Source organism: Arachis duranensis, chromosome 7, assembly GCF_000817695.3.
Source record: "Arachis duranensis cultivar V14167 chromosome 7, aradu.V14167.gnm2.J7QH, whole genome shotgun sequence".
NCBI lineage: Eukaryota > Viridiplantae > Streptophyta > Magnoliopsida > Fabales > Fabaceae > Arachis > Arachis duranensis.
The window spans coordinates 11,170,503-11,184,388 of record NC_029778.3 but is presented as its reverse complement, the minus strand read 5'-3'; positions in this window follow the sequence as shown (position 1 = coordinate 11,184,388).

The window sequence follows — 13,886 nt, the reverse complement described above, 5'->3', positions numbered from 1 at the left end:
GATAAAAAAAACATTCTGAGAATAATCAGAGGCATGAGGCAGGCTATATCTGATGCAAAGAAACATTAAGCTCCATCACTTTTCCTTGAGAAGACATCTCTATATTCTGGTTTACCACCTCTGTTTGTCTCTCGAGTTCGGCCTGAGGATCAAGGGATTCAGTTTCAATTTCCTTACTACCACCTCCCATGATACTAGTAATAGCTAAGATAGTAGCTGAGTCCAAAGCTGTAGAATTAGATACATGCATATTTTTTGAATTTTTAGTTATAACATTGTTTAGGATTGGATCTAGTACTCTTTATGTTTTTCCTCTTTTTCTTTTGTCTTTTCTAGGTCAGATTGAGGCTTGGAGGTGCTGACCACATTTTTCGACTCCATGCTTGCAGTTGCTTTTTGTTGCTTTGGTTGAATTTGTTTTATTGGATTTTTCTCACTAAAATCAGCAGCTCTGTCCTTTGATTAGCTTGTAAATTTTTTTAATTTGGCATGTTTTTATGTTAAAAAACTGGTGCTCCTTTATTCTAGAAATAATGTAATTTTTCTTTTCCTTTTTTAGGTCTTGGATGAAGGATTTTAGTGACCATGGTACTGTCCTTCTCTATATTTTTCTGACTTTCCTCCGCCAATACGTGGATTCTGGATGAGTGAGAGTTCTCCTTCTTTCCTTTTTCATTTGCTGTCTGTTTTGGTCTGTTTCTCCTTTGATTGCCTTTGACCAGCATCCATGACGCAAAGATTTCACTTTCTTGATCTTTCTCTATTTGCTTTGAGTTCTCCGGTGGGCCAGACATTTCTAAACCGTTAGAGTCTGAATTGGCATTAATTTGCATATTAATTTTTTGATTTTGTGGCATGATCTGATCTTGCTTACTTTGCTGATTCTGCTCCTTAATTCCTTCTTGATTTTTCTCCTTACCGTTTTCAGCCTTGCCCTGACACTCCGGCCGATTCAGCCGCCTTCTTCTCTGATGCGGTGGTATTAGGATTCTCCTGGCAAACTTCAGCCTTGCGACCGTATCAACCACATTTGAAGCAAATTAGATGCAAGATCTCATACTCTATTCTGAAGTCCTTATCCAAGGCTGAGAAGGACGTCACCAGTTTCTTTTGTAAGACCAATTCCACATAGATTCGAGCAAATTTTTCTTTAGAATGGATGGATGTTAGCTCATCCACTCTAAGCATGGTCCCCAAATTCTTTCCCACTTTTCAAAGAAAATATTTATTGTATAATTCAGCCATTAAATTAGGAATTCTGACCCACACCGCAACCTTCAGCACTTCCAATTCTTGGGGAATGAAAAGAGAACATCACCTTTGAACGAGTAAGTAATGATCCGCAATTATCCAGAATCTTTTAAAAAGGGCATGTTTATAGTCATCTTGACTGTTAAATCTAACTAGAAAAAACTCTTCTTCTAAATTCATCATTTGAATAGAGCCTTTTTTGGTCCATCTTTGTTGCACTCATCTATCCAAAATTTGGAGACTTAAAATTTTGCCAAAAAATTTCACAATCAAAGATAGTTTCCATGACCTACACCATTCCTCATACTCTTTCGGACACCTCAATTTTTGGTTTAGGATTGAAGAAAACTTGTTGGTCAAACATATCATCTATAAATTCTTCTTCCAAATTTAATTTATAAAAACCATTGCTAATCACCATATCTATGTAGGATTTTTGGAGATGTAAAGGTTGTTTTACACACTTTTGACCGCCACCATTCTAATCATTGCTTTAGTCCAGTAGATTGCTATTCTCAGATTAAGAAGAATCAAGCCCTTGCTCCTCAATTCCATCCATCTGATCTACCTCTGGGTTAGTTTCTAACAGAGCTCCTCCTTGAAACGCCACATTCATTTTGACCTTCTTTGTGCTTTGGTTGATTTGATCTTCTTCTTTCGGTGATCTTTTGTCCTTTTCAGTTGATTGATGTTCAGCGGACTCAGAGAAAAATATTTGTTTTTGCTCAAATGCTAAATTAAAAATACGACTTAGATGATGTTAACTGACTAATAAATAATAATTTAATTGGTGGCTTTCAAGTCTTCAGTTTGCCTGTTTTCACCTCATTCCAACTTGTAAAGTAGTCTAATTCTTGGGCTTTTTTATTTATATACGCATAGAAAAAACATTATTTCTTATAATGCGCATGACTCAAAAGTGTTCCTGAAATGCACATGGCCATTTCATGCCAAACATTCACAAAATGGAATTAGCCTCCATTTCAAGGGAGGTGCACACGAAATGGGTGAGGAGTACTGTGCACATCAGAAAATTCATTCTAAGGGAGGCAGGCACGAAATGGAGCAACTCATGTATACCAACCACGAAATGGAGCAATCTGTGAGTGACACACACGAAATGGGGACTTCAATGGAGCTGAACACGAAATGATTTACTACTTGTATAAATAATTTATTCTTTATTAACTTTAAAATATAAATATCAATAAAAATATTCGAATTTAGATTCAAATAAAATATTAAAAAAATCAAAACAAATAAAAATATAAATTCAAATTTCGTATTTTAATTCAAAATCTAAAAATTTACATTTTTATGAATTTATAAATTCAAAATGAAACAATAAATGATTTTTAAAAATTCATTAAAAATTATTCTTTGACTCATTAGCATCTAATCTAAAGATTCATAAATGAGACTTTTGATGTTGAAAAAGTTAATATAAAGTATAGCTCTTCAAAGTGGCATATGAATTAAAACTTGAATTTTTTAGAGTTAGAAGTAACATATAATATCATCAAAACGTTTGTTCTACACTTAATTTTACAAATTAAATGATAATTTAATTGATATAATATTTTAATTACTTTTAAAATCATATATTGTATAAATCGAATTAAGTTGATTCAATTTTAATATATAGAAGTATGTATAATTTTGAGCTTCATTTATTCTATTTATATAAATGATCCAAAATTATATTTATATAATATTTTATAATGTTATCCATTAAAAACATGAGAATGTGCAATATAATAATAGGGATAATCGTAATAAAGCTCATCAAATTGGTGTAATGTTAGAAAATTTTAATTTTATAATCATCATCACATTTTATTGCGGAGTAAGAAATTCAATTGATTTAAGATTGAATATTAACGGTAGAATGAGTTATGCACGCAGTTGAATAATGTATGACCCATCACCCATATATGAGTAGCCATTTCGTGTTCAGCTCCATTGAAGTCCAGAAGTGGTCTATTTCGTGTTCAGCTCCATTGAAGTCCCCATTTGGTGTGTGTCAATCACAGATTTGCTCCATTTCGTGGCTGATATACATAATTTGCTTCATTTCGTGCCTGCTTCCCTTGGAATGGGTTCTCTGACGTGCACAGTACTTCTCACCCATTTCTTGTGAACCTCCCTTAAAATGTAGGCTAATTCTCACTACAAGAAAATAAGCTTTCTGCCACGCTTTAAAAGCGTGCCGAAAAGTGCAAAAAAGCATGCCGATAGCTTTTTGTCACGCTTTTTGAGCTATCAGCACGCTTTTGAAAGAGTCACATCCGCCAGCATGCCGATTGCTCTATTGCCACGCTTTTGTGGATCTATTGGCACGCTTTTTTTGTTGGCACGCTTTCATAAAACCACGCTTAAAAAGCGTGGGCATAGGTCTTAACCTATAGGTACGCTTAAAAAGCGTACCGAAAAGTACACATATTGCCACGCTTTTAAAACGTCCCAGAATATTTATTTTGGGTACTCTTTAAAAGCGTGCCAATAGGGGAAGATATGGCTACACCTTTTAAAGTGTGGCAATAGCCAATGATATGGCAACGCTCTAAAAGTGTGGCAATAGCCTTATAAAATTTTTTTTAAAAAAATCCTTTTTCTTATTTTTAACTTCACCGCTGCAAAATATAAATTTTTAATCCTTTTTTATTATCAAACCTACAAATATAGTTTGCAATTTTTAGTACAAGATAAATCAAACAATAATTAGTGACATAATTTTTGTGATAATTATTTTATACATTAAAAAACTAATACTCAAATACAAAATAAATCTCAATTTCGAATTCCAAATCTAAAAACTGAAAAAAAAAATACAGAAATAATACAACTTAAATTCTGTTTTTTTGCTGTTCCACCTTCCTCTAGCCCTCTTAAACTTCCTTCCCTTAGATCATACATAATTGTTTCTGGAATATTTGTGAACTTTTTTACCTACAAAAGATAATTGGTGCGGAATTTACAATCACAAGCTAACCGGCAAGTGCACCGGATCGTACCAAGTAATACCTCAGGTGAGTGAGAGTCGATCCCACGAGAATTAATGGATCAAGCAACAATGGTTGATTAATTTACTTAGTTAGACAAGCAGAAAATGGTTTTGAGAGTTCAAAGCATTAACAATAAATTTAGAATATCAGAAGACAGGCAGTAAATAAGTTGGAAATAATATATGGAGAGACAGTTAAGGCTTCAGAGTTATTTATTTTACTGATTGACTTTTTTTACTAACTAATTTAATCATACAAGATTTAATTCATGGCAACTATATATGACTAAACTCTAATTCCTAAGACCTTTTTAGTCTCCTCTAACTCTCATCAACTGCCAATTCCTTGGTCAATTAATTCCAATTAGAGGATCAAGTTCAATTCTAGTTATATGCCATAGAAATTCTAATTACCCAAATATAAGAGGATTATATGTCACATATCCCGTTAAATACAGATAATTAGAAATTTAGGAGAATATGTTTTCAAGCTGTTGTTCAAGTAAAGAGTTTTTCCAAGTTATACAAGAACTCAATTAGAAAGAGGGTCATACTTCCGTTCCACCCAATTTCATAAAATAAAGAACGAAAACAATTCTTGAATTATATAAATCAATGCATGAATTAAAATAGATAGAATCAATCCATACAATAGACAGAGCTCCTAACCTTAACAGTGGAGGTTTAGTTGCTCATGGAAAAGAGTGAAAACTATGATTTTGGTAAACTATAAACTGGACTGAGGTGGAATAATCCCCAGAAGAGAAGTTTCTTTTCTCTTTTATATCTAATCCTAAGTAATTTAAAATCTAATTTCTAAAATTAAAATAATATCTTTTCTTAGTTAAAAAGATAAAATTTAAATTTAAATCAGAATTAATTAAAGATCTTCGCATTGTAACGTGGGGACCACTTGGCTTCACTAGAATCCACACCTAACTTGGCAAAGAGCTGCGCCTTACTTGAGCGATGCAGTGAGGAAGGGCGTGCATAGAGTGAGGCTGTGCCTTACTTGGAGTGAGGTTGCGCCTAACTTGATGTGTATGAGTAAGGCCTGCGCCTAACTTGAGTGCACCTGCGCCTAACTTGAAGGAACCAACCAATCTTGCGTGTTGTTGTTGTGTCTTGCGCCTAAGTTGAGAAATCTCAAGTTAGGCGCAGCCTTGGCAGCGTGTTTGGAGAAGAAGTATAGACTATTATACATCGTTGGAAAGCTCTGAAAGTTAGCTTTCCAACGCCTCTAAAACCATGTCAATTGAACCTTTGTTGCTAGAGTTATTTAGGATTGAGTGTAAAGAGGTCAGGGTTGACAGCATTATTCGTCTTCTTCTCTTTTTCTGCAGAAACTCCATCAAATCCATTCAAATGCTACCTAAAATAAACAGAATTGCACACGACTCAAAGTAGCATCTATAGTAGCTAAAAGATAATTAATTATTAATTAAACTCAACAAATTAAATACAAATTCACTAGGAAAAGATAGGAAAGATGCTCACGCATCAATAATTCCTTGAGCTAAATGTTAGTGGTACTACACTGAATTCCTTAATGTCAGACTCATTACAATTAGCAGCAAGGTTTTTAACTTCAGCCAAAATCCTGCAAAACCATTCAATTATACTGCATAAATATAAGGTCAGTCTCATTAATTACGAGTAAATTTTCCAACACAAGCTCCTGAGCTAATGAATATTCACTTAAACAAGAAGAGAACAGAGATATAGTTCTTTGTTCATCTCTTAATGCATGCATATATACATTCATTCATTTTCTACTTGAAACCAATTCTGGAACAAGAAATATGATCAATCACATTCAATAAAGTGAATTTACTTGTCAAGCATACTAGAGAGCAATTTAACATAAAAAAAAAGGGGATCAACCAGTATACTTCAAATAATAAATGTATTAAAAGCACTTCGTAAACTAATGTGACTAAAAGGATATATATCAAGTTTGAAAAAAAGTGTTAAGACATACTTGGCAAAGTCCTTTGGCATCTTGTTGAGACCAAAAGGATCATAACCATAGAAAGAGGTTGAAATGGGAGAACCATTCCTCTTTGTTTGAAATGCTTTCCTGGGATGACAACACAATAAAATAAAATGAATGTCATTTCCCAACTGAATAGAAATAACTAATAACTAAAATAAAAGAGAAGAGAAAAAAATGTGGAGAAGTACCCATAGATATAGAAGCTAAACTTCAAATTTATACCAACTTTTTCATGATCTCCAAATCTGAAAAACATTGAGGTGCAATATTAATTATTCCTATTCCTTCAAAAATTTCAGCAGCTTGCCTAAGAATTTCGTGCGCATTCTCAGGATTCAAATCACGCAAATGGTTTGCAGTTGCCTTAAAACCAACAACCTTAGACTTTTTCTCCCAGTAGGAGTCCCTTGCTCTTTCAAAACACATTGTCGCCAAGCAGAGTTATTAATTAAAAACGACTTATCACAAGCAGAGTTTCTTGGGGACAAGAACAAATCTAAACACAAAGTTTAATTCATTTAACTTTCAATCCTCTTTCATAAAAACATACAACAAATCAGATCTTAAACCACACACATAGAGAAGAAACAATTAACTCAAACCATCAATATCAATCAACAAAAATTAAACAAATCAAAATCCTAAACATGAATGCTTAAAGTATGAAAAGATTAACCTACTGCTAAATGAGATATACGTAGTTTTTCAATTTTTGTATATCTCGTTTACAGTGTAAATGAGATAGATGTTATCTCGTTTACACTATAAACGAGATATATGCATTTATAAATAATTTAATATAATTTTTTAAAATAATAAAAAATATTAATGCTTTTAAACTACTTTGTCTACTATTAGATTAACTCTTAATAGGTATCATCCAACCAATCAAACCATCTCTTAAATTGCCCACTAAATAATACGGTTATTTAAATTATATTTTAAATTTTTATGTACTCCATACCACCAATAAAATTTCAAATTTTTTAAACGAAATAATTAAATATAATTTTTGAAATTTTAAATTTTAAATTTACGAAATTTTACTTATTGTATGGGAGTACATAAAAATTTTGTTTATTACATGAGAGTATATCAAAATTTGAAATATAATTTAAAAAGAACTCAAATGAAGATGGATTGATTGGTTTGATGATTCCGTTATGAGTGAATTCAAGATAACCGTGTTAATAGTTGGCAGTTTAAAAGTTTAACGGTGCACTTATGAACGTGTTAATGTACTTTTAAAGTAAATGTGTTAAATTATATTTGTAACTACCAATTATCAATACTAATAGTGGGCAGCACAATTGCTTTCTTCCATATTCACTCGGTACATAAAAATTTGGAATATAATTTAAGTAAAAAAGATTTCATATTATATATCAATAATAAAGTAGTGACATGTATTAATTGGGTCATTAAATAAATCACATGCATTTTTTTGGTGACTCAAATCACATGCATTTAAATTATATTTAAAATTTTTAAACCGTGGGTAGTTAAAAAAGAGGTAACCGTATTAATAGTAAGCAATTTAATGGTTTCAAATAAACGTGTTAATCCTTTATCATTTAAAATAGACTAAAATTGATCAAATATATCCATTTTAATCTCTTTTACCGACTTTTTTATGTACTCATTACATGCCAAAAATTTGGATTATTGATATTATTAATATTTTTTATTATTTTTAATCTTTTTTAAAAAATACTATATCTCATTTACACTAATTTATATTAACGAGATACATATAAAATTATTTTGTTTGTAGTGTATGTAAATAAGATAAGAGGAGGATATTTATTTTGATAAATATTTTTAAAATTATTTATTTTAATAATTATTATATTTATTTAATTTAACAAAAATAAAAAATCCTATATATATATGACCAACCGATAGTAGGTTTCGTGTTGAACAACCTTGACATTTCACAACATCTTAAAAAGTTTACCAAGCTTTTTTGCTCTCGTAATTAATCATATAAATCTTTTAAATGGACTAACTGTATTTTTATGGACCTGATGAATATACAATTTATAGTAGTTAAAAAAGAAAATTATATGCTTTATACATAAAAAATAACTACTAAATTAACCACTATATAAAATATATATTAAAATATAAAAATAAATTAAATAATACATACCAAAAACTTTTGGTATCTGATTTTTAAGATGTAAATAATATTTTTTTATATTTATAAACAATGGGGTATCCCAAAAAACATAAATAACCGCATGCAAAGAATGCATGTTATATATGGCTACCATTATTCTAGTCTTCTAAAAATTTAATTTCAAGCAAAATAAATTTTAAAATACTAAAATCGTATTATAATTTCCTAAAAATTTATTTATTTAGTCGAATCTTTAATTATTATTAAAAAATATTTAAATATATTTTGTCAAACAAAATAAATTGAAAATTATCATCAAATTTAATTATCATCTTTTTCTTCTATTTAGATAGCATGGTGATTGTCTTAGTAATAATTGGAATCAAATTTATCTAAATTTTTTTGTTCTATATACGTGGGTACATAATCAATTTAAATTGATTGAATAGTTTATTTATTCATCTATTTAAGTAGGTATTAGAAGTTTAAATTCTGTTATATATATATAGTAATCTATTAACTAACAAGCCAATGAATTATAATTCAAATGACATAGTCTCTTTATACTCACTTAAGATATCACGAGTTCGAATCTTTCTATTTTTGATTAAAAAAAAAAACAAAGATCTCTTTCTAGAAGATGATATGATTAATTGAAAAGTACGCATGTTGTCTTTAACTTTGATTAAGATCAATATCATGCCGTCCTTACCAAAGATAACATGAGCCATAAAAACCATGCTCTAGAATATTGTTACAACTTACCAATGTTGCACCTAATAATCATAAAAACCATTTTTTCCCTTTTGTGTCTCATTCCTATCAATTCAAACAATATCATGAGGTGATCACCTGCTCTAAATTTGACTTCCCAAAATTATACATCATCAGCAATCCATCAAACCAGATCATATAATCAATTGGGAAATTTGAAAATCATCAATTATGGGGAATATAAATTATATAATATATATCTTTTACAAGAGGCATCAACCTCTTTAAGCAGCTCGCATAATCCCTTTTTTTTCTTTCTAATTTTGGTTTAATAATATTTTCTTAAAGTTATGGCAATTATGCTATAATCACAATCTTTGGACATTAGTGAAGTTCAACTTTTATGTACAAAAAGTTATTATTGCTTGATTCTAGACTAAAGTAACGTTTCATTGTTCCAGAGGGTCCACAAGAGAACCTAAGGGTTTGTATAAGTAAGATCCTCCAAGGGGATAAAATAATAGTGATTAATCATCATCATTAGTCCAAAGTCCTTTATTGCATTAAATAATTACAACTTGCTATTTGACGGTTCATGAGAGCTCAACTTTATTGATTTGTTTCTATTTCTGTTGCGTAGGATTTGGTTCTTTTCTATGTTAGTTGGCATATACTTTGGAGAAAGACCGAAATTCGTATGCATTTGTTTTTATATTAAGTTAATATTTAAAAATCGTTAGATTTAATAAATTTGATTAAATTATTATCTAATAATTCTCAACTATCAACTTAATATAAAAATACAGTACACATAAGTTTTTACCTTAAAAAAATATATATATAATGTTCTGATTTTATCCTTTCTTATTTGTCCAATTAAACTTTAACATAACAATGCAGTAAAATAGAGGGAAAAAACTTTATTAATTAAGAGAATAAAGGGACATGAAAATATTGGATATGTATTTGAAATACAGATGCTCATGATAAAGGGATAGATTTCTTGCCAGCAAGAACACTCAAGCCTAAACCAAATAAAGGCAAATTTTTGCTCCAATTTTTTCAGCTTAGCAATGCTAATAAGGAAACGGTGTTGGAGATTAATTAAAAAAGAACATACATTAAAATATTCAATCGTAGCTTGATTATGGTAATGTAAAAATGTTGATGAATTAAGCAGGGTGATTAAGCTATTTCTTCTCAAGAAATGGTCGAGGTAATTTCGAACAGCTCCCATGCATATAATGTAATCAGGGTCAGCTGGTTTAATTGGAACCATACATTGAATTTGAATTATATGGATGGTTTCTTAAAACTTTAATTTTATTTTTTAAAAATTATAATATTTATATTTGGTAAATTAAATTAAAAATATATTTTTAATAAATACAAAAACTAACAATTATATTTAATAAAATAAGTTTTAAAATTTTTTAAAAATTATATTAGACATAAAAATAAAGATAAATTTAAATATTTATTAATATATGAAAGAAAGTTCCACTTTTTTACCAAAAAATAAAAACATGCCCTTGGCTATATCATAAAAAGTGTGGTTAGAGGTAATTTTATCATTTACTTTTGGTAAAAAATTTGAGTGATTTTTTGTAAAAATAGACATAATTAAAAACATTTATTTTATTGTATATAATTATATATTTTAGATCTGTTACACGTCAAAGTATTTTTGTCATTTAAGTTTAATCAAGTAGACTTAACACCAACAAAAACTACTCTCATTAAAAGAGTGTGATTATACGCACGAGTACATTATCATTGTTGTCATCGTCGTCGTCTTCCTCTTTTTCGCATTCTTTCGTGTCCCCCTCCTCCTTCTTGTTCCTCGTCCTCCTACTTCTTCTACTCCTCCTCCTTCTTCTTATTGTTCTTTCTTTTTCGCGTATTTTTTTTCATCGTCATTCTTTTATTACTACTGTTATTGTTGCATTCTTTCTTTTTTTCTACTCTCCTTGGTGATTTTGCAGCATTATGTATTTTGAATTGTGCAGAATAACGAGACTAAATGCACCTTAATTCATTCAGAAATGAACCAAAATTAAATCTAACATGAACCAAAAATTAAATTGCGAATGAACCGAAATTACTTAATGATAACAATACACAAACAAACTAGTTTCAAAACAAAGACAAGCCAAGTGCACCTTATTTAAATCCAGAATGAATCGAAATTACTTAATGATTGTGTTCCAAAACAGGCACACAAACAAAATTGAATGATTAGAAATTCACTCAGAAATGAACTGAAATTACATCCAGAATAAACCGAGAACTAAATTCTGAATGAACCAAAATTACTTAATAATGATGATACACAAACAAACTCATCTCAAAATAAGTACAGATCAAGTGTACCTTATTTAAATCTAGAATTAACAAAATTACTTAATGATTGCGTTCAAAAACAAGCACAGAAACAAAATTGAATCATGAACAAAAATACATCCAAATCTGTCAAGTGATTATGCAACATTATGCACTTCTTCTGTGTTTGATTTTTTCATGTTTTATTATGCATTTCTTCTTCTTTATTTGATTTTTTCATGTTTTTTCACTTGATGCTGCTAATAAGTATTGATCAAATTTTTTATTTCTTAAATAATTTCAGTTCATTCTTAGTTTAATTGAGGTTTATTTGGATTCAGAAATGAATTCAATATGTTTTTGTTGAAAATTGAATCTTTTTTACTGCTTGTTCAAATCTGAACTAATTTCAGTTCATTTGTGTATTAATTGAGATTCACTTGATGCTACTGATAAGGATTGACTAAATTTTTTATTCCTTAAGTAATTTCAGTTCATTTCTTAGTTTAATTGATGCTTATTTGGATCCAGAAATAAATTTGATGTGTTTTTGTTGATGATTGAGTTTTTTTACGTCTTATTTAAATCTGAACTAATTTTGGTTCATTTGTGTGTTAATTGAGGTTCACTTGATGCTACTGATATGCATTGATCAAAATTTTATTTTTTAAGTAATTTCGCTCATTTCTTAGTTTAATTGAGTTTCATTTGGGTCAAAAAATAAATTCGATATGTTTTTGTTTATTATTGAGTCTGTTTTTAGCAAAGAAGAATGAAATTATTCTTTATCATTTTATTCAATTGTATTAGATTTCATTCCATTCCATTTAGTTTGTCTTAAAAATCATCCCAACTATTAAGACAAATTATTCGTCGACAACACACCTGAATTGCAAACGAATTTAAATATTATTATAACAACATTATTGTGTAATAACAAATAAACCCAAAATTGTGTATTTTATTAACTCAGAATCTCATGCATTCTATTCAAATTCAAATTCATAAACAACACTAATTTTAGCAAAGAATGATAAAATTATTTATCATCACTTTATTCAATTGCATTAGATTCCATTTCATTCTATTTAATTTAAAATTATTGAAGATGAAGATAATGAGAGAGAAAGATAACGAAAAAGAAAAAGAAAAAGAAGAAGACGTAGCATAAAAAAAAAAGAGGAAGAAGAGGAAAAAAAATCTGTGTACACAAATATAGAAGAAGAAAAAGAAAAAAAAACGAGACAACAAGAATGGTACGGATATGTAAATGACAAGTTGAATTTGGTTGCTAATATAACTTGGATGGGAACATTAGTGTATATATGTTTTTGGAAGAGTTTTAAGTGTACTAAGAATATCAGTGTTCCAATTATTTTAACGGTTGATTTGAATTTTATATACATATATATATATATATATATTAATTAAAATCAACGGTTAAAATAACTGAAATATTAGTGTTCTCCGGTACATTTGAAATTTTTCCTATATTTTTTTAACTTGTCTTGATAATTTGATACATTTATGTCATTATGTGTTAAGATCTCTGCAACGGGCCGTAGCGGGCCCATGGCTGGGTCCATTCTTTTGTTAGCTGGAGGACCTCATTGGGCCACAACATAAATTCTCTCGTACAGATTTCTCCGGTAAAAAAAAATTCAGACCAAAAGAGGATTTTTTATTTAAAAAAATAACAATTTTTTATTGATATATGTTTTTTTAAATATTTACATTTTTTCTTATTATTTATCGTTGTCATAAACAAATTACTAATACATATATCTGGTCAGATAAGTAACAAATATAATACATGTATTTTGTTCGTAGTGCAAATAATACATTCAAAAATTATATTGAACGTATTTTAAATATATTTCATTAATATTGACAAGATTAATTCCTCATTTTATTACTTTAAAAAATTTGTCTATTAGTATCTCATTTTTATTGATAATAAAATAAAACTATGTTTATAATACAATTTGAATCGATTTAAAAGGTAAAATCGATAACTCCAATTATAAGTTTATTCAAATTTTCCGTTAAAAACAAAGATGGGTATAGAAAGAAGTTTGAGAGTGTGGGATGGTGGGCAGGGAGTAAGACTATGTTTGGTTAGAAGGAAAAGAAAAGAAAAGAAAAAAAATTGAATGGATTTTTATTTTTTTTAGATATATTTAGATGAAAGGAAAATAAGAAAGAAAGAAATATTATAAAAAGATAACTTTATTCTTGTATTATAAAATACATTGAAAAAATAAGGGATAATATTAAAAGTTGTGAAAGAAAATAAATTTTTTCTTCCTTTTCTTTTTAATATTGGAGAGAAAAAAATCAGTGGGTCTCACCAATTTTTTTCACCTTTTTTCTTTCCTCTCCAATCTCTCTTCATAACCAAACAATGAAAAATGATCTTTTTTTTCTCTTTTCTTTTTTCCATTTTCTTTCCTTTCATTTTCTCTTCAGACAAATAT